This window comes from Mus musculus, chromosome 10, assembly GCF_000001635.26.
Source record: "Mus musculus strain C57BL/6J chromosome 10, GRCm38.p6 C57BL/6J".
Taxonomy (NCBI): Eukaryota; Metazoa; Chordata; class Mammalia; order Rodentia; family Muridae; genus Mus; species Mus musculus.
In genome coordinates this window covers 21,557,244-21,579,137 of record NC_000076.6, presented here as the reverse complement: position 1 = coordinate 21,579,137, position 21,894 = coordinate 21,557,244, and the positions used below count along the sequence as shown (strand labels likewise).

Sequence of the window (21,894 nt, the reverse complement as noted above, 5' to 3'; positions counted from 1 at the left end):
CCATTTTTAGGTACTTAAATTCCTAGACCAAAAGTAGTGGTAGTTGAAGACATTTTATTAATGTCTTCCCAGGACTGAGAGCTCACTACTGGCTAAGGACCCTGTTACTGAACTGCCTGTACCACCCACTGTCTCATCAATCTTCACAACGTGTGTTACAAACCCCTGCTTTTCCAAGGAAAAAAGAGTACAGACTGCCACGCCCAACTCCATCTTAGCTCAGCCATGTCCATCCCAACCCTCTTGTAGCACATTTTAGGTTGGCTGAAGACCTGAAGGTCTGTCGTCTCTCAGGTTTCCTTATAGCACTATTTCCTTGTAAGGCAGAGTCTCTACCAAGCAGACATAATCACGTAAAATTTGGAAGACAGAAGCTGAAGAGCACAGCCAAAGCCCTTTCCACTGCCTCTATACTTACAGTAACATGTCTATGGTAATAGCATTGGTGGGGTGGTATTTCTATGGTTTTGTTTTGCTCTCTGTGTTTGTGTGTGTGTCTGTGTATGTGGTATACATTGTGCATGTGTGTTGTGTGTCTGTGTGTGGTATGTATATATGTGTGTGTGTCTGTGTGGTGTGTATATCTGTGGTATGTCTATGGGTGTTGTATATAGGGGTGTGTGTGTGTGTGTGTGTGTGTGTGTGTGTGTGTGTGTGTGCTCTCTGCAACAATGGGTGCGAGTGTTGTGGTCAAATTGTTTTCTCCTCCCTCCTAATATTTGAAGGCCTATCTTCTAGTGATGATGAGTGTGTGCTTATTTGGAAATACTGTCCAGGCAAGATAGACACATCAAGTTATTTAATGGGGCATATTTCAATATGTCTGATTTTCTTATGAAAATGAGAATTTAGGCATAGAGACAAACAGACTCACATATATGTACACACACACACACACACACACACACACACACACACACACACAGGAATAAATTCAAGGACAGTTGATTCCTGGGGCGGTCTTTTTGGATTGTAGATAGCAGGCGGCGGGTGGTAGCACTTCCTTCATAGCCCTCAGAAGACGATAACCCTGCTGTATCTTAGTCCCTCTAGCTTCAAGAACTGGTAGCCATGAACTTTTGTTGTTAGGCATCTTGTTTGGTGGCATGTTGCCATGGCAGCCCTAGAGAAGCAGTGCAGCCCTGAGTGTGACCTTCACACTTGCAGGTGTTGAGAGGCAGTAGAGGGGGAGAGAATAGTGCCCACTAAGACAACATACAGTACCGCATCATGGAGTGTTCTGAGGCCAGAAACCACAGTTCTGTTTTATATTTCCCAACAGTCTCATCAATCCCCTCAAAACCCCACCGCAGAGCCTGTCCTTTCTCTAATGTGGTGTTATCATAGGACCTGCATCCTCACTGTGGGGTTCAATGACATTCCAAACATCCGTGTTATCTTTGTCCGTGTAAGATGGATCACTGCTTGGTCTCCCTTCACTTTGAGCCGTATAGTATGAATCACAAAGTGCAAACAAATCCAAACAATAATGAGGTCATGGTAGTGAGAAGAAACTAAGTCTCGAGTCTTCTAAACATATTCTAGTTCCTTATCGATGTCTCTGACATAGGAAGAGCTTTGTCTTTTGCACAGTCGTGGACTAGTTGTTCCTTCCAACTAGGTGGGATGTGGAGCATTAGATAGTTGTTAAGGGGCCTGGGGAGATAAGGATGAAATTTGAGTAGAAATTTCAAGTTTTGCAGACCACATTGAATTCTTGGTAGTCTTACAGATTTAGAAAGCCCCTCTCAGGATGATGCACTGTGTAACCTCAGAGGAGAGCAGCCACTGTACCAGGTGTGAGTCTCTCAATGTTGGGTTTTTTTTTTTTTTTTTTTTTTTTTTTTTGGTCTCTCAATGTTTATATTCAGTACTTTCTAAACAAAAGTGAGTGGCATACCAGATAAACACTGCAGCCATAGTGGAATCCACAGTAATTTAGAGTATTTTTGTTTGCTTGTTTGATTTTTTCTTGAAGGCCATGGTGCTCAAGTGAGCTGAGATATTATTTTTTCCATTTAAACAGATAAACTGAATATCAGGAAGGTTAAGTAACTTACTTAAGGGTCAAGGGTGGTCTGATTGTTTGAAGGACAAGTAACCTGTATAAGGAATAATTCTTTTCTTTGGCATCTTGTAAAGGTGTGTCTAAAGAGCTGTCTATTAGGCCAGGATCAATATGTCCAGAGAAACATGGGCTAAGTCCTGCTGATGGCAATAGCACTGGCTGGAATGAACACGGTGGTGCTGGGCCTTTCTGCCCTCATGCTACCTCTGCACATACTGTTGTAACTCACAGGACATAGACCTCTTCTGAATATCCAAAGAATCCATCCTGCTTGTTTTCACTGTGCACCACTTACCTGGCAACTACACTCTTCTAGACCCTTTGCTCAAAATAATCTCCTTGACAGGTACTGTTCATATAGATGGAGACCTAAGTGACTGGGGTGGGGATGGGGTTACTCTGCTAGCTTGAAGCAGGAGACAGGAGTCAAGCCAAGGGAGTATTAAGCCATCACCTAACCTCCACTCCTGGCCCACACCTGAAACCATGCTAAAACTGGACAGATGTGGCAAACCACCTCTGTCGTGCACCTTCTGACAACAAAGTTAATTCTGATTCCGTCAGTAGCCATGTAGCATTTAAAGTACGTCGAGGGTAGACTGAGAAATTGAGTAATTTACTAAAAGACTAGTATGACATGTATCAGGGTTAGGCAGCAAGGGCTCATCTCTGGGAAACACAGGTTGTGGATGGGAAACGGCCACCTTTTCTCTCGGGCACGTTGCTCCAAGCACTCTCTAAGCTACCGAGCTATGTCACAGGCTTCTGAGCTACAGAGGACCACAGTGGAAGGGCTGCAGGAAAAAATGGTCCAAAGCAGGATACACTGTAGCTCTGAACTGTAGGTGTGCCTGCTTCGCTCCCCTCTCTCAGGAGTGCTGGGTTGGGTTTCCCTGACAGGTGTAGGAGGTCACTGCCTGGCTCCAGGAAAAACAGTTCAGCCAAAACCCTGGAACGATTATGTTAAGGAACATGTTCAGTGGGACATATGATTCAGCCGTTCAGTGTTCCCTGCAGTCTAGATTTGTACATTTGATCTACCCTCCCTTCATAACTGCCATAAAAGCGCACTACTGCGTGACTCACTCTCTTTCATTACTTACATTTCAGTGGCACTAATTAGCCTCAGCTAGTAGCTCTTTTCGCATGACTGATTCAGGGACTGCAAACCACAACAGGCTCTCAAAATAAATGGTGGGAGATGGGGACAGAAAGCAGTTCCGCTCACTGCTCTGGGATGGGGACCCAGTACCTTCATAGTCTTTAGAGCTCACTGCTGGTGAGCATCTGATCGAAGGAGGTTGATCTGGAGCGAAAGTCCCAATCTTGTTCAGGCTCAAAGGAGCCATAGGGCCATGGTTGGCAGCAGGAAGAGAAAGGCAGGAAAAAATAAAAGTGTTTCCTCGCTCTTATAGGATTCTACAATAAGCTATATTACCTGCTTGCTTTTAAGTTGCATGTCTTTAACCTCAAAATATTAAACATAGAACTACCATATGACTCAACAATTTAATTTCTGAGTATCTACCCCAAAGGATTAAAAGCAGGTTTTGAAACAAGTACATGCATGTATGTATTCATAGAGGACTTGGCAAAAATGCCAGAAAGGGAAGGGTCAATGTCTCATTAACAGAAGAGTGAATGGATAAATTGCGACATATGCATATGGTGAATACGGACCCAACCCTGAAAAAGAAATGGATCCTACAACATGCTCAACATTGAGAAACTTTGAAAATAGCATGTGAAGTAAAAGAGCCAGAAACATGGGTGACAGGTATTTTATAGGATGAAACGCTCAGAACAAGCGAATCTGTAGAAACAGAGCAGATGGATGCTTCGCTAAGGTTCTAAAGGGGGGGGGGGGAGGGAACGGCGCAATGCCTCTTCAGTGTGTTCAGGTCTCCTTTCTCCTGAAGCTTCAGAATCACAGGAGGGAGAGGATGGCTCCACCCTGCTGGTCAGTTTTGGGAGGGGCATGGCAAGCGTTGATGTGACATGATCCCCCACCCTCATGTTTATAATGTGAAAGCAGAGTACAGTGCAGTGTAGGTAAATGCTGTGTACCTGTGGCTCTTCTCAGGCCACACAGTGCATTGTGATGGAATCGGTAATGTGCATGAGTGAGTGAATGGAAGATCCCACTGGCCCTACAAGCATCTCGCCAAACTACAGCCCAGGGAACGGGCTTGCCAAGATTGATAACATTCACTGAGCTTGGTCATGTGTGGTAATTAGCTTGATTGAGACATATTTTATCGTGAACAGGCGCTTTTTAAAGCTTTTACTTACTTTATTATTTTGTATTTTATGTGTTTGGGTGTTTTGCCTGCACATACATCTGTGTACCACTTACATGCCTGGTTTCTCCAAGGATCCTGAAAGAGACCAGAAGGTGAAACTGGAGTTACAGATGGTTGTGAGCCACCATGTAGATGCTGGAAATCAAACTGGTCCTCTATAAGAGCAACAAGTACTCATAAACACAGACCCATATCTCCAGTCCCTGAATATATATATGTATATATATTAGAACATCATGTAATAGATACATATTTTCTTTGTTAACATGCCTTAATAAAGCTGGAAAACGATTAATATCTATTTCTCAATAGAATGCATGTTTTATGGAATACTTTTAACTCACTAAATGTCATCACATAGTTTCTATTCTTTTGCATAATGATGATATATACATGCTGTACCATCCAGATGCAAGTACCCACAGCATTTACTATCTAGCAAGGAATATGTGCTCCCAGTAAATACCTGTCTATTCTCAACTATGTGTGTTCCCAGTATAGCACAGTGCACACAGTAGGCACTCAACAAGTTATTTCTTGAACAAAGAAGAAGCAAGGGAGTATATTTTCCCATACGCTTGAGAGCATTGTTTTCCCCACTGACGAACTTGAGAGCATTGTTTTAAGCACTGTGGTGTCCTTTGGCCACATGGCCAATGGGCGGATTTTTCTGGAATGTATTGGTTTACAAATGTTTAACTATCAACTTACTTATCTGCCTACTCTGAAAATGAGATTCTACATGATTAAGAAAATGGCTTTGGAATTTGTACTAAGCCAACTTTGTACACAGTACAGAATGTTCTCAGGAGCAGCAGCACTCATGAATAATAAAGCAGGCCACTTCCTGGATTCTGCAGCCTTCCGTGGCCTGTGTTCTCCTGCCCACAAACCTTTCGCCTGCTGACCTGGATCTGGATTCTTCTCTCCCCACGTGAGATGCCAGATCAACTCCAAGGGAGCCACCTTTATCCTGAATCTTGGCTGACACTCATTGTCAACTCTTTTACCCAATCACTGATATTGTATAAAAAAGAACATAATTAACACCACATACCACAAAGTGCCACCAGCAGAGCCCCTGACCGAAGCAGCAGGATTCCATTCCAACCGTTGACGCTGGGTTACTTCAGATGGCCAAGCTGAATCAACACAACCCACAGGAAGCTTGGGTCTTCTTCCCAGCAGGTAGGAATGTGCAGTTGCAGCACAAATGGAAAATTGCCTTGACCTTCCATGAATTGTGTTTGCCATGCTGATTAAAAGCAGCATCTACAAAGCTATTTGTTTATATACTAAAAGAAAAAAAAAACAGTGACTGACACATTCACAAATAGCACTGTGTGAAACAGAATCATCCACATACACATACCACCTGGATACATGGTCTGTATAAGAAGTTCAAACAGTGTAGAAGGACATAGCGTAAAAATGGATAAATGGATGGATGGAGAGAGGGAGGGAGGGATGAATGGATGGATGGTTGGGTGTGTGAGTGGGTATATGGGTGGGTGGGTGGGTGGGTGGGTGGGTGGTTGGTTGGGTGGGTGAATGGTTGGGTGGATGGGTGGATGGATGTATAGTTGGATGGGTGCATGGCTGAACAGACAGATAGATGGATGGATAGATGGGTGGATAGATGGTTGAATAGGTGGGTAGGTAGGTAGATGGGTGGGTGGGTGGATGGATACATAGATGAATGCACGGATGGATGGATGGATGGATGGATGGATGGATGGATGAATGGATGCACAGATGGGTGGATAGGTGGATAGATGGATTGATGGATGGATGGTGAATGGGTGGGTGGGTAGATGGATGGATGATGATGGGTGGGTGGATGTGTAGATAGTTGGGTGAGTGGTTGGGTGGGTGGATGGATGGATGGATGGATGGAGGGGTGGATAGGGCTCCTATTTCTGTCCTATAACATTTTCTTCTCATGATACCTGACTTTATAATTTTAAAGCACTTTAAACTCTCCCTCCTCCATCCCTACACCATGCTGAGATGGCATCATCTCACTGTCTAGTACAGAATGGTTGTGAGCATGAACTCTCAGTAGTGCCTCAGCTTCCTGAGTGCCAGGACTATAGATGTGTAACATTTAAAAAATTTTTTTTAGTGAAAGCATTAATAAAATGTTTGTTTCACTTAAAATGAATACATTTTTGTATATCAATATTTCTAAAATTGGGTTACCTTACATTTGATCTTATTAAATTCGATGAAATACCATTTCCTCTTACTTTTTAAGTAAAAGACTCTTACTTTGCATATTGTTCTGAAACGTGTCTACTCTGAGACAGCTCAAAGTTTTAAATAATACTTAGTGTTCTCACCACGTCTCCATTCCTATCACTATGATATCCTTCTACCATAAAGCAGTTAAAGCTCTCATATCTTCAAATTGCTTATAAATTTATTCCTGACTTTTCACACTGTACCATAAACACGAATACCCAAGTCCTCTGGAAGAGCTCCCTTCCCCTCCCCCCAGATAAGATAAAGAATTTGGATCAGGTTTTAGGAAAGATCCATATAATTTGTAGCTAATACCCATGAAGATGCAGATATTCCTGCAGCCACTGAGGGCAATGAGTAAGCTGTTAAGTCGCATTACGTTTTGTTTAAAGCTGTATGCAATTAAGGAAGTTGAACTATGCCAGAGATAGATCCTGTAAATGAGAACTGTGGTCCATGGGATATTTGTCCTGTATGGAGTGGGGACTCTTGGTCCACAGTTCTCTCAGCCATCACCTTATTCTCCACCTCTACCCCTTCTCATCTTCTGCATGGTGTATGTCCTGGGCTCTCTGAAGAAGTCACCAGCCACACAGAAGCAGCATGGAGAGAGGAGGACTCTGACCTGGAGTTGGCTCTGATTCAGAACATGCCTGTGGGAAGTAAGTCAGCTCTGAGATCCAAGAGTGTAGGCGGTCAAAAGTCCGTGAGCTTCTCCAGTCCTTGGAAGGAACTGTCCACAGGTGAGGTTGGAGCAGCCTGCTCTGTATCTGACAGGCCTCCTGAGACTGAGGAAGCCTAGACTCATTCTGTTTACTACATGGGCAGAGGCAGTCTTAGCCCCAGACATTCCCAGAGAGCGGCGCTCAGTGCTGACTGGGCCTTAGCAGTGTCTTAAGCCTGGACAGGAGTGCCTGCAGTTACCACAGGTGATGCCTATTCTCATGGGACAAAGGACAAATGGGAACAAGTATTATGAGACCCTGCGTGGCTGTGCCAGCAGAAATAAACAACTAAAAGCACACGTAGTGTTTCCACTTATTCTTGAATTTTTTTTTTTAATTTTTGATTTTTGAATCAGTATTTTTATTTTCTGAGGATTGTGTACCTTTGACATAATTTCTAAATTTATTGCCAAAAGTTATCTAATATCATAATGCTGTGTGAGTGATAATGTTCTCTTTTTTGCACTGCTGTTTTTTTTTTTTTTGCTTCTCTATGTCTTTTTTATAAATCTTGACACAAATGAGGCATTTCATCACTTTTAGAAACAAACTCTTCTTGATATGTGTGTTTGTATCTTTAAGTTTTTACTTAACTAAATTGTCTCCTTAACATTTTTTAGTCTGTGGAGTGAATTTTGACCTGTTACCTTTGAACATGAATTTTTGCTCTTTTCATTCTTTTAAAAATTTTAAACTGTGTGTGTGTGCCTTTGTGTGTATATGCCTGTGTATGTGTGCCTGTGTGTACCTGTGTGTGTATGTGTGCCTGTGTGCATGTGTGCCTGTGTGTGTGCCTACCCGTGTATGCCTTTGTGTGTATGTGCCTAGGTGTGTGTATGTGTGCTTGTGTGTGTGCCTGTGTGTGTACCTGTGTGTGTATGAGTACCTGTGTGAGTGTGCCTGTGTATGTACACCTGTGTGCATGCCTGTGTGTGTATGTGTGCCTGTGTGAATGCCTGTGTGGGTACATGTGCCTGTGTGCATGCCTCTGTGCTTGTGTGAGTGTGCCTGTGTGAATGATCCTGTATGTGTGCCTGTGTGTGTTCCTACATGACTGTGTCTGTGTGAGTGTTCCTGTATATGTGCCTGTGTATGTATGCCTATGTGTGTTCCTGCATGAGTGTGTCCGTGTGAGTGTTTCTATATGTGTGCCTGTGTATGAGCCTGTGTATGTGTACCTATGTATGTGTGTGTGTGTCTGTGTGTGTATGCCTGTGGTGGGGGTGCCTGTGTGTATGTGTGTCTGTGTGTCTGTGTGTGTGTGTGTGTGTGTGTGTGTCTGGGGGGGACGGTTTTGTTTATGTACTTGAGTATGTGTGTGTGTAGGCTGTGATAGTGATAGTAGGTGTTTTTCTTGATTGCTCTTTGCCTTGTTCTTTGAGGTGAGGTCTCTCACTGAGTCTGAAATCAATGATTGGTGAGACTGGCTGGCCAGAGGGCCAGAGATCTCTAGTGATTCCTCTGTCTCTATCCCTTACGATAGGATTTTGAGTGGGTGCCATCACACTCCACTTTTTTCTGGTGCTGAGAATTCAAACTCAGTTCCTAGGGCTTGCACGTCAGGCACTTTACCCACTGAGCTGCCTCCCCAAGCCCTTTCCTCTTTTAGCATGAGAACATAAAGCTACAGACTGGGCTTTCAATCCAACCTTAGTTTAACATAGTGTCTTTGTCACTTGTTTCAAGAGTTTCCTAGTTTATAATAGTTTCCTTTGATTTAGAAATATTTTATTCTGAATGCTTAGAACATTTTTCAGCTATTTAACCTAAATACATTTAAGTAAAAATGTAGTAAGTATGTTACTGAGTTTTCAAAATGTCTCATCTATGTTTCAAAGTGCATTTTTATGGCAAAAATGCATCAAAAGCCAGTCTTGTGCTTATACATGCTTGTCAACAACATTAAGAGAATTTATTTTTATTTTTATTTTTATTTTTATTTATTTATTTATTTTTGCCAGTAAGATCTGCTTACAACTCTAGGTCATATACCCAAAGGATGCTTTGTCCTACTACAGAGACACTTGCTTCAACCTTGTACATAGCTGCTCTATTCAAAACATCCAGAAATTGGAAACAGCCTAGATATAAATTAATGGATAAATGGATAAACAAAATATGACACATTTACACAATGGAATATTACTTGCCTATTAAAAGAAATGAAATAATGGAATTTTCAGGTAAATGGATGGGATTAGAAAGAAACCCTGAGTAAGTTAACCCAGGCCCAGACAAATATAATATGTATTCACTTAGCAGGATGTTAGCTGCTAAGTCTTTGATATAACTGTAAAGGTTAGGTATAGAGTAAAGGACCAGGGATTAGGGGAACAGATAGATCTCCCTAAGAAAGGGAAATAGAATATATAGTTATGAATGGATGAGGTGGGGCAGGGGTGGGACGATCAAATAGGGAGGAGAGAGAAGAGGGAGCAAGAGAGAATACGGGGAGAGACAGTTAAAACTAATGCATTATGGAAAACTAATACAATAGAAGCATCCTAAAATAAGTATGTATATAAAGATGGTCTAAGTGAAACTGCCAAATAACAAGCCAGATAGAACCCCACCTGGCCATCTCTCATCATTGAGTGAAGCTTCCAATGCTAGGAATGGGGTGCATCTAATGAAGTGGGTCCCATGGGACCCCCAACAGCTCATGCAATTACCAAGGCTGTTCTCCAGAAACTGATGGAAAGGCCGTATCACTGACAACAACACCCACATAACTCACTGAACGTGAAGTTGAGTGGACCAACCTAGAGCCTTCACCCCCATAGACCAGTGTTCATGGCGCTAGAAGGTTCTCGGCAAACTATCAAAGGAGAGAGGCAAACACCAATCCAACTACAAACTTTTTGATCTGCAGTGTTGACCTGCCTGCAAGATGAGATAGCAATAGTGGCTCAAAGCTTGTGGGTGTAACCAACTAATACCTGATTGCAGGTAAAGCCCACTCCAGGAGATGGAGCCCATACCTGACACTGCTTGGGTGGCCAGAACCTGAAACCATATAAGCCAGGGCCCTAGGGAAAAACCAGATACTACTTAGTTCTGCTAAAGGAATGTAGCAATAAAATGACTCCTAATGACATTCTGCTAGACTCATAGATCAGTGCCGTGTTCAGCTTTCATCAGAGAAGCTTCCTCCTGTGTGAGAACAAATATAGAGACCCCCAGCTGGGCAGTGTGCAGAGTGAGAGACCTGGAAACACTCCTAAATGGGATGTTCCCATCAAACACTCCCCCAAGGGCTCAGGGAACTATTCAAAAGAGGATGCAAAAAGACTATAAGAGCCAGAGGGGATGGAAGACACCAAGGGAACAAGGCCTTCAAACACTGCAGGACCAACACAGGTATGAACTCTCACAGACTGTTACAGGTCTGTGCCAGATAGGGTCCCAGGGCTATCTGCTATTGACAACTGCTGGCGAATGAAAAATTATTTCTCTCCAGATTATGTATCTCACCTGGGATACAAAACACTGTAAAGAGCAGGCCCCATGCCCAGCAGCGGGTGCCCCATACACAACAGTGGATGCCCCATGCCCAACAGCGGGTGCCCCGTGCCCAGCAGTGGGTGCCCCGTGCCCGGCAGTGGGTGGCCAACACACAGTGAGCTCAGAAGCATAGCCAGAGGAACGCATCTAGAGATTCCTCGTCCCATATTCTGTCAGAGCACTTTTTTAATTTTACTTTTTTTAACCCACAGGTCCTTGGCATGTATATTACAGCTTCAGGATTTGTGTTTTTATGGGAGTCCTGTGTGAGAGAGTGCACGTCTCTGTGCCTGTACGTGTTTCTCCTGCTTTTTCTTCAGTTCTTTTTCTTTTGTTTGGTCCTATTCAGGTTTGTTTTTGTTTCATCTTATTTTATTATTCAGATGACTGTTTTCTAATGAGAGAGAAAAAAAACCAGGTCTGGGTTTGGATGGAAAGGGACGTGGGAGGATCTTGAAGGAGTTGAGGGAGGGGGAACCACAATCAAAATATATTGTATGAAAAAAAGTATGTTTTCAACAAAAGAAAAGGATCTGCATTGAAAACATTTTTTCTCGTCATCTTCTTTTTTCCAGTCTCCTTAATTTTTAAGATGCTAGTATCAAATACTTTTATACATGCTAGACTAGGAACAAATCTTGTTTGGGGGAGTATAAAAATCCATAGAAATTTAAGATGGAGTCTTTTCTTTTACCTTTGTGTAGTTTGCTTCTATTGTAGCTCTGTAAGTGGTGACTCAAAAGTCTGTAGGCTATGTCTTTGGAAGCTATATCCATCATCCTTCTTTGTAAGGTCCCCCCTATGTAGAAATATTTTGTTTACCTTAAGTAAATGAGACCCCACAGATAGGTTATGTTTGTCAAGACCTGTACTCACTGTGATAACTATGAACACACAGCCGCAGAAAAGTCACCTTTCCACACTGCTTAGTAGCCATGAAAATTACAATAAATCTATGAATCACTTTGAAACATTATTTAATCCTGTGGTTGAGGTGTATCAAGAAAACAAAGAGTCCCAGTTATTTCCTGGAAAACTGTTAACTGAGTATAGTTTTTAAGTCTTGGTACCTATCCAGGTACTTTTATCTGAACACATTAAATAGTTAATTACAGTATTTGTGGATACAGTTACAGAAATTGGCAAAAAGAACAAAACTTGTAATCCTCAGACATCTATATAGAAACAGAATGTATGGGTCTCCCCTGTGAGTCAGTCCATGTACATCGGAATCCAAGATAACTCAATTTCTGCTGCAGGCTTCTTAGGTGCTCAAGCTCAGCGAGATAGCACTCCAACCAAACAAGGTACCACTGCTCTCTTTCCACAGAAATGGGTTCCTTCTAACTAACTCCACAAGATGGAAGCTTGGTGACTCTTCTTCTAGCTTTGTAAACCAAGCATAGTGGTGGAAATGAGTCCTCGCCCGCAGGACTGAGAGTCAGACCTTGAAACCATCCCCATCTTCTCAATATGTTTAAGCCTCACTCTGCACACTTTGCTGTGTGCTCTGTACATCACCCGTCTGTCCCTTCAGCATCTTGCCAAGTCTTCATCAACAATAAGATAATGCGGAAAAGAGCAAGAACATTCTAAATCAGAATTAAGGATTCTTTCCTCAATCTGCATACTTCCTACATTAAAATGCGTTAGACTATTACATTTTATTAAACAACTGTAAGGAGTTTGAGGTTCCAAGCCTAGTCATTAAAGCCACAAGGTGTACCATCCATGACTTTCAAAGGGAATTCAGCAAATGAGAAATATTAGTGTGGGTGAATTTGTCTTGTACTGTATAGTATAACTATATGTAGTATATAACATAACGTAGTGTAATGGATGAAGGAGAACCACATTGCAGGGAAAGGGCAACTCAGGAAGGCATCTGTAGCTTGCCATATCTCTACTTTTTTCAGCCAATAATTTGAAGTCAGTGTATATAAAGCTGAGATGAAAATATCCATTTAGGGAAGCTGAGATGAAATGACTTGCAATCCAAAGAAGAAAAGAGGAAGAGAAAGGGGTAGGAGAGGGCACAGGGAGGGAAAGGAAATGGAGAAGGGAGAGGAGACAGGGAGGGAGAGAACTGGAGAGAACTTTAGTCACAACACTGTTTTTATCTTATTCTCATAAATTACATAAAATAAAAATCCTAAACTAGTAACCCCAAAAAGCAGAAAGGAAAAAATATTTTATATTAGATAAATTTGTTTTGGTTAAATTTTGTACCTCTGCAGCTGTTGTGATTTCCCAAGGGTCTTGTGCAGTTAGTGGATGGTTTCTGTTAATTCTAAGCTTTGGTTTCTCTTTCAGTTCTATCTTCATGCTAACTCCATGTGAAAAACAATTGGGAGGGCTTTAACAGAACATGTAGCTCTAGAACCTCTGGGGCTAACGGGAGACCCTGCATTCATCCGCCTGACTGGCAGGATGGGATTTGATGGGCTCCCTGCTGAGTGCAAGTGCTCTTCAGACTGGCTTTCTAAATATATCCACGGAAGGAAATGAAGTCTGTGTCATCAGGCTATCTGCAGTATGTAAAGCAAAAACCACCCAACATTTTAGTGCATTGATATTTGTTTGTTTGGAAGATGAGCCAGGCTAACTTCTTACTCATTTATGTAATTCAGGCTGGCCTTGAACTCCTGATTCTCTTATCTCCACCTACTCAGTGCTGGGATTGTGGGTGTGTACCACCACACCGTATGATTAACACTCAGTGATAAAATCCAAATACAGCAGGCTGGAGATATAGGTCAGCCAGTGCAATGCTTACCTCACAGGACAAATGTTTAGCGCTGAAACTATGTAAAAATAACTAATTAAAATTTGTCATCCCAGTGCCGGGGAGGCAGAATCCTCTCAGGAGGATCCTCGGGGGTCACGGACCAGCCAGTGTAGACTCTGAAAGACCTTGTCTCAAAGGACGTAGATGGTTTCCTCAGAATGACACCAGAGGTTGTCCTTTGGTCTCTACATACATACACAAAGACATGCGTGAACACACACAAACATACATACACATTCAGTTTAATAAAACAAATATACCAGCTCAGTTGATGTCTATGGATTTCATAAAATACATGTATTATACTTTACAGCTACTCTCAAGAACCCCTTTTCATGTATGTGCATGTGAGCTTGCATATGTACACAGAGCACTAATGTCAGGAACTAGCCTTTATCACTCCACACTGCATTCGATGAGCCAAAGCCAGAACTCAGAAACATACTGGCCTTACTAGAGGACTGCCCTGCTCTGGGCATCTCCATCCTCTGCTTCCCAAGGCTGGACCTACAGGTGGGCCAGCACACCCACTAAGCATCAGCTAGGTTCTGGGGATCGCACCTCCAGTCCTCATGCTTGTGTAGCAAGCTCTCATCTGCCAAGCCATTTCTCCAGCCTGAGAGCTTATTTAAGCCCACGATGAAAATTGTGTTTGAGCCAAGACCAAGGACACTGACCCGACTTCTATACAGGTGTGTTCCTGTCTAGCCTAGCAGTTGCTTCCAGCCCCTCTGTCTTGGAGGGCTTTTAGTAGTTTCTTATCACTGCCTATGATCACTGAAAAAAGAAACCTGAATTGTTCTTTTCCTATAACATTCTTGGTTCTTCCTTCCCACTAAAAAGCACACACTCGGCAAGCCCTGGGGAGTGCTTCGTTCCAGTGTAAGATGGCAGCTTCCCTGATGTAGAAACTTCGAATGGAGTATTTCCCGAGACTTTCCTTCATTTGTCTAGGTAGGTTTTCCTCCCTTAAGATTTACTTATTTTTATTTTATGCGCAATATCGGAGTGCCTGCATATATGCATGTGTACCACATGTGTGCCTGGTGCTAGTGGAGGCCAGGAGGAGCAGTTGGGTTCCTTGGAACTGGAAGTACAGGCAGCTGTGCACGGCTATGTGGGTGCTGGGAACTGAGTCATTCTCAAGGACAGAGATATACTTAGCCACCTCACACCTCACACCTTCCCACAGCCTCATCTAGGTAGTTCTTACTTTATTCTCAAAGAAGCGTCTCTGAGGTTTTTGCTAGATGTCATCCATAGCAACTAATTACCCCTTGGTTATAACAACAACAACAACAACAGTAATAGTACATTTAGAAGAGTCAAGCCATACACAGAATGCATCTTCAAGCAGCTGCTTTCCTGTGGATGCACCTGCTGATTTTTTTTGTTATGCAAAACATTATTACTGCACATAGGCTACTGACAAAATATTTATGCCAGGCAATGAAAACATACTTAGAAAGTCACAGTCTAGAAAGGCTGATTGCCTGATGACAGTCATCCTGCCGTGCTGGAATAAGCAGTTTCGGTCTGGATCACTCAGGTGCAGCACTCTGTAAAGTGAATATAAACAGCTGCAGAGTTGAGCATAAAGACCAGCAAAGCATCAAGTCATGCCATTGACCACTCCTGGGCCTGAGTCCCGTAAGCTTTCACAGTGGCCTTACAATGGTACTTGATGATGGTCTGAAAATACAACGCTTATATTTTGATGAACTCTAGCCTGAGTTGCCAAATTTTATTATATTAAATATGTATTGCTTTATATGGAATGTAAATGTCTGAGACATAAATGTATACACATCTACTATGATAGCCCCAACAGGAAATTATGTAATGTCTGTCTTCCTCTTTCCACTTCCACAGCTATCTGTTGGCCCCTAAACATGTGTACATACCATTGGCACATCCAGGTAAGTAGATATGTGGTCATATATATGAACTAACACATAATGTTTATGTAGATTGAGCTTCTTCCAAAGTTAAATTATGTTTTATTGCACAGTAATCATGCTTTCTCACAACGGACACTTTTCTAAGTCAGTAACTCAGCACTTCCCAATTTTCAAGGGCTTCCTAGAATCCTATTGGATGACTATGTCATTGTCTGCCTAACATTTACAATTCTGAAATTATTTCTAGTTTTTTCCTGCTCACAATCTTGGAAAGAACTACCTTGCTTTTCATAATTAGCATGCTTTTCTACCTGTGTAGTAACTAGAACTGAGCCTGGGCTACACATATGCCTGGCAGGCTCTCCATCAGAGTGCTACCTCACCTAAACACATGTTAGGCAGGCTCTCCATCAGTGTGTTGTATCACCTAAAGACATGCTAGGTGGGCTCTCATTCACTGTGCTATACTACCAGCTCTACACTACTTATCTTACAAGTGCTCATATTCAACTCCTTCTGCTTTTAGACAGAAAATACAAAGTCCTTCAGGAACCCAGAGGTTTTTTTTTTTTTTTGCATTGATGCAAAGTCCCAGTAAGCACTTCTTGGACTGTCATTAACTGAATCATATCAAAAGGTCATTCTAAGAGGTCAACATACCTATTCCTCTCCCACATATATGAACATAGGGAGTTTGTATCATAGAATGTTTTTACTTTATTGGAGAGTGTTTTCTCTTCCAGAGATGTCAAAATATGAGCTTCAGAAGTCACAGAAATGGAAATTTCCTCATAACAACAGTTCTCAGGGTGTAGTGGTAAGAATGGAAACTAAGACCCCATCTGTAGCAGCCTTTGGCTACTTGGTAGGTTCTTTCTTCCACCTTTCTCCACCCTTTTTTCCCCTTTCAACCCCCTATAACTAGATAAGAGAGAACATGGATAGAGAGGAAAGGGGGCAATGCTATTGTTAGAATACTTCCTGCTAATTAAGGGTGTTGAGTTCCTTGGGGCAAGTTCGATCTTCAACATCAAGGATATTTAATTTTTAGTTCTTTGCACACAACTACTTAACACACCACAACCAACAGCAACCAACCTACCTCTACTTCTCAGGGCCCTGGCATTTATATACTCTTTGAAAAGTTCCCAGAATTCCACACAGTTGCAGAATCTATCACTGACAAAAATCACACCCCTATTAGAGCATGAGGCAAATCATAGTCAATTTGCCTTGTGCTTATCTGAAGCAATCAGATCTGAAGCAGGCCCTATCCCACACATGGGATTAAAATGAAACTATATTGCCATATTTCTTTGATTTAAAAAGCAAAACAAAAATAAACCAAGCAACTAACCAACCAAACAACTCCAAACTTAGGTAAGTTACCCGCAGAAAGGTTATTTAGAATTAGATGATTTAATTAATGCATGATGAGTGCCCTGCTTAGAGACAGTAGTCAGGAATCGAACGCATTCAGCTCTGCTCTTCAGAAAGTCTCATCATTGGTAAACAGGAAGATCAAATCACGTGTCTTCTTCACTTTCACTCTTTTGTGTTCAGAGTGGTCCTGAATTCCCACAAGTTAATGGAATGAGAACAATGTTACCAATTACCTTTAGTTTGTAATCAATGTCCTGTCTAGCTCTGTATTCTGTGGGGGCTCTAAAGGATGCTGTGAGCTTATTCTCAAGTGTAACTCCAGTCTGTGACCTATGGGAAGCCTGTGCCAGGCGTCTGAGGTCTGAATCAACAATTTGTCATTACCACCTGCCCTACTATGTTCCCAAGAGGAGCACTGCCAGGATAATGAATCCTTCAAGGCAGTTGAACAAATGGCTGTTTCTGGTTCTCTACATACTTCCCTAGTGTTTGTCTTGGTAAATGAGAGAGGTTCTCTGCACCCTTGGATTTTCATTTCCTGTGCTCTCTTCTCCTGATAAATTGAGAGGGTTTTCCTGAAATGAGATATGACAGCCTCCATGGAGACGAAGCAGGGGTCCAGAAACCCAAGACATAGTTTTCTTTGCATTGAGTGACAGTTCCATGCCACAGGGTGATGTTGAAGTATGGTTACTGCTCTGAGCAGAGATGGCTCTGTTGGACTCCTGCCCTCTGTCTGCCAGCAGAAACTCCTTGCAGGCAATGTGGACTAGGAAAATCAACAATCCAAGATCCACAGGTCCCAGAAATATCCTGAGAGTGGGAGGGAGATGGAGCAGCAAGCATCTAAGCATTTCTTGTGCCTGTTCCTTCCTTTCCTTCATATCCTATTCAAATTCCTCTCATACACTTATTAGGGTAGAACAGTGAAATTAACCCACCACTCGATGTGTCCTGAGTGGGAGTGCAGGAAATGCCTGATTCTCACTGGATTAGTCCTACATTTCTGGTCCAAAGCATACTTGCTTTCCAAAGAAGGAATGTGTTTCAGCCAATGTGACGGTGTGATCATATTTAGGAGATGTGATTGACAATAACATGCTATATAAGTTTGGAGGGTGGAATTGTTCCATCTGTGCATTTTAAGAGATCTGTGCTTGAACACAAGGATCACTGAACACCAAGAATAGCATTATGCCCTTTCTTGTGACTGGCTTCGGTGAACTTAGTCACCTGGGGCCTGCCATATCTGGAGTAGCGCATGAGCTCAGGGTAGTGTTCCACATTTTCTCTCACACCTACAACCTGCTGTCATTACCTGTCCTGATGTTATTAAAACCTTCTGTTCTCTAGCCAGTCCTTCCCTTCTGTAATGCTCATGCTGTTTTTCAAGGCATGGGATGTCTACCCTCAAGGTGGATTTCTCTGGAAAACATCCTGATGTGACTCCCTGCCAAGGATCTGTCCAACATCCTGTTGCATACTGGAGAAATCTGATGCTCACTTGATGACTCTCTGTCTTTCCATACCACATGACTCTGGCCTCATTATACCTAATTACATTACACCTTGTTCTCAGAACACAGTAAGCCACTTTCTGCCTTCACATTAACTCCCATGGCACCAGCTCCACCTTGATACCTCTTGTCCCACCCCCATTCCCTGGAAAAAGCAATATTTTTCTCCTAATCCTGCCTTCAAGTGTTGCAGCTCTGAGGGAAAAGGTATCCTGGTAGTAGAAAGCCAAGGAATGTCACAAAGCCACACCACAAAATAAATATCACACAAGAGATGTATTGGGAGAGACTGAAGAGTGTGGGTGCTTTCCCCAGTGTTCCGTCGTAGCAGTGAGAAAAAACAGGTAATACAACTTCACATGTGAGAAACTGAAAACCAAAACATTCCACAAGGGGCTCTGATCAGTCAAGACAACCAGAGCATCGAGGACTCTGGGAAAGGAATGCCCGGGAGGAGCCGAGTTTTCAGACCACTGCCCTCAGAGACAGGGTCTAGACTCCCAAATGTCGCTTCTGACTACAGTACAGTCTGTGGCCTTGTTTGCTTCTTCACCAACTTCATCCAATAAGCTACGTTCTCAGGACAATTCACAGTGGCTCTATCTGGCAATGAAAGGTCTACAGTGCTGTTCTATCACAGCACACGGTGGCTGGAAGCTCCTCTCCACATGCTCCCTCTGTAGTCCATTTCCACCCCCACCCGTGTTCTCAGCCTCCACTGTCATCTATTTGTGGCTGCTGCTCCGGAAGCCGTTAATCACCCTGCGTGTCTGGTGGCTGGTTTATGGCTCAGACGTGAACCCTCTGATGTATCCTCAGCACCGTTGGTGGTACAGCAGCCTCCGCTGCCTTGCTCTTTCCTCTACGCGCGTAAAAATGTGCAACTCCGAAGACAACGAACGTCCTGATCTCTTCAGAGAGAAATGAACTTGTCCTACCGGCAGCCATTTTCCTCCCAGGTTCTGTATTTCTGTATTTAAAACCACATGCTATAAGATCAGCTGCTGTGCATGCCTGCTGAGTAAACTCCGGTGGGGATACTAAAACCCGCGGCTCCTACTTCTCAAGGAATGACTAGGTTAGGATGTGCACATGGGTCTCAGCACCCCATGCATTCCAAGGACAATTGTCGCAGAACTGAACCATAACACTGAATAGTCCTGTGTTATAAGAATTATGGTTTTGATTGGAAAAGTAGGTTAATACATTACTTACATTTCTATCCAGATTTTTAGGACAAATAAACATCTATTAAAATAAATAAATTTTTTTTTCTCTTCTTCTCATTGTACACTACTTACCTAAAACACACACCCGTGCACACACATCACATACAAATAAAAGATTCCCTTGAAACCAAGAATTTGCCATATGGGGGACTGTGGGAGGGTGGGGATTCAAATAGTTTAAAAATAAACTGTAATGCTTTAGCCTTGGGGCATCTATGGATAATAGCATGGCAATCTGCTGAGGAAGAGAAGTTCACCGTTATCTCTTGTATCCCTCAAACATCTCTTCTGAAAGCACAAGTCAGGATGTCTTTATATGTAAAATAAATCACAATTCTGTAGGAGAAAGCCACTCACTGCAAAGTTAGCTACCTGAACACACACTTTCACAAGGCTGCTTAAAGCTGAATTAAATTTTATTTGATGTTGGTTCCTTTTTACTGTATAGGCTTAGATGAAATGACCGCATGATCCAAACATACTCCAGATTTTTCACTTCCACTTATATTTTAAAATGCATGTTGTAATTGATTGCTTCACAATTTCAAAACGGTAGAATATATTTTGATCATTCTCACCTGTTCTCTCCTCTTCCCCACTCCCTCTGAACTACCCCTTCTTTCTAATGTGTTCCTATTTTCCTGCCTGAGTTTAATTACATTGATTGCTCCCATTGGCATGGGTGAGTGGTTATTTATTTGATCATGGACAACTTAGCAGTGGCTAAAATTATAAGGAAAATTAATCCCCCTCCTTCCCACTGGTTTTACCACCAACAGGGCCTCAGGAGGGCTGGAAGCTCATGAGCCTCACTTTCTCTGATTTCTGCTGACAGTGAAGGGCTGGATGCTGTCTAAGTCTTTAGCAAGTAAGGACAGTCAGGGTGCAAAGGCCAGCGTGTGTCCAGCAGCATCCCTCATCCTCCAGCTCCTCCTTCATCCTGCTTCCCTCATCCTCCAGCTCCTCCATCCTTCCTGCATCCCTCATCCTCCAGCTCCTCTATCCTGTCTGCATCCTCCTCTCTCCCTTTTATTTTTACTCACCAAAAGACAGCCTCTTTATCTTCCGGCATGAATGACCAGCATAGCACTGAATAAAGCACAAAGGACAGCGTACACTGATATTTGTCTCAATTTGTTGAAACCCTTAAGCAAATCATGTTATTTAATAACCAAGGAAATACAAAGACCACCTCTTCTAAGACAGGTCAGGTGTAGGAATAAAACCAGAGAGGGGAGATTAAATGCTGACCCACGTGTGAACAGCTTACACCAAAATCCTGACCATTGCTCGTCAGGCTCTCTCCATCTAAAGCTCGAGTCAGCCTGCGGCTGCTTGGCTCTGAATAGACCACCTTTAAAAAAGCCACCTTTCATCCTCTTCACCTGAGGAGAGTATGAGCCATTGAACAGGTGAGCTACCAAACAGAAGATTTAGCACGTGCAAGCATATGACGACTCTCAATCTTTCTCTTATACTTGCTGTTATTCTGTATTTCTCTGCTTATTGGTATTGGTATCATAAAATCTGTGATGTTATCTAAGCAAAAATTTGAAGGTCCAGTACTGACTTCCCCTAAGGGCAGAGATAATTAAAAATTTCCTGCTTATTTTGCTACCTCACTAAAATTATAAATGGTATCTACAGTGCCAGAAGGCTGGATTAGGTCTGTTGATGGGTCGTTATATGATTTTGCGTTTGGCAAACTGTACTATAAAAGCCCTCATCGTGAGTGCCTAGTGGGCAGAGATTACTTCTCTTAGGAAGCATGAATGATCATTATAGTGAAGCCACACATCAAATACAGGTTACTAAGTCTGGAGATCTCCTCCCATGGCCTGAGCCACCTGAGGGGATCTTCCTAGGAGCCTGTCATCTGGCCTCTGGCTCTCAATCCAACTCAGCTATAGAAATGATGGGGACAACAGGAAAAACAAAACAAAACAAAACAAAACAAAACAAAAACAAAAACCAAAAGATCACACATTTGAGACAGGATTTGTTTCCTAGCTGCTCATTTGACCTTGCTTAAAAAAAAAGCTGCTTTTGGATATTCTGTTCTCTATCCATCATTCACTCACTCACACAGAGATGAAGAATTAAAATAGGAGGTAAGGAGGGGACACTAAAGACTGTGAGCATAAACCCAAATATGTCATTTTAAGATGAGAAGAATGATTTTCAAAGGTTGTCTTTTTTCCTTTTTTGGTATTGTGGGTTGTTTGTTTTTTT

At 42.5% G+C, this 21,894-nt stretch overlaps 2 long non-coding RNA genes across 4 annotated transcripts; one reads left to right on the top strand and one right to left on the bottom strand.

Annotated features, from left to right (window-relative positions):
• Positions 1–3,936: 3,936 nt before the first annotated feature.
• Gm33892 lies at positions 3,937–7,547 on the bottom strand. Its single transcript, XR_380158.3, has 3 exons — positions 7,241–7,547; positions 5,429–5,666; positions 3,937–4,446 (listed from the first exon to the last, which is right to left on the bottom strand). It is a non-coding gene; the product is annotated as a predicted gene, 33892 (long non-coding RNA).
• On the top strand, positions 5,378–19,667 carry Gm33945. 3 transcript variants are annotated; one of them, XR_871483.2, is made up of 5 exons: positions 5,378–5,559; positions 7,194–7,358; positions 14,476–14,586; positions 15,505–15,551; positions 18,310–19,667. It is a non-coding gene; the product is annotated as a predicted gene, 33945 (long non-coding RNA). The 3 variants fall into 3 exon arrangements; XR_871484.2 differs by lacking the exon at positions 18,310–19,667 and adding an exon at positions 11,057–11,136 and having other exon boundaries at positions 7,194–7,277; positions 15,505–17,323; XR_380159.3 differs by lacking the exon at positions 18,310–19,667 and having other exon boundaries at positions 15,505–17,323.
• The last annotated feature ends 2,227 nt before the right edge of the window (positions 19,668–21,894 follow it).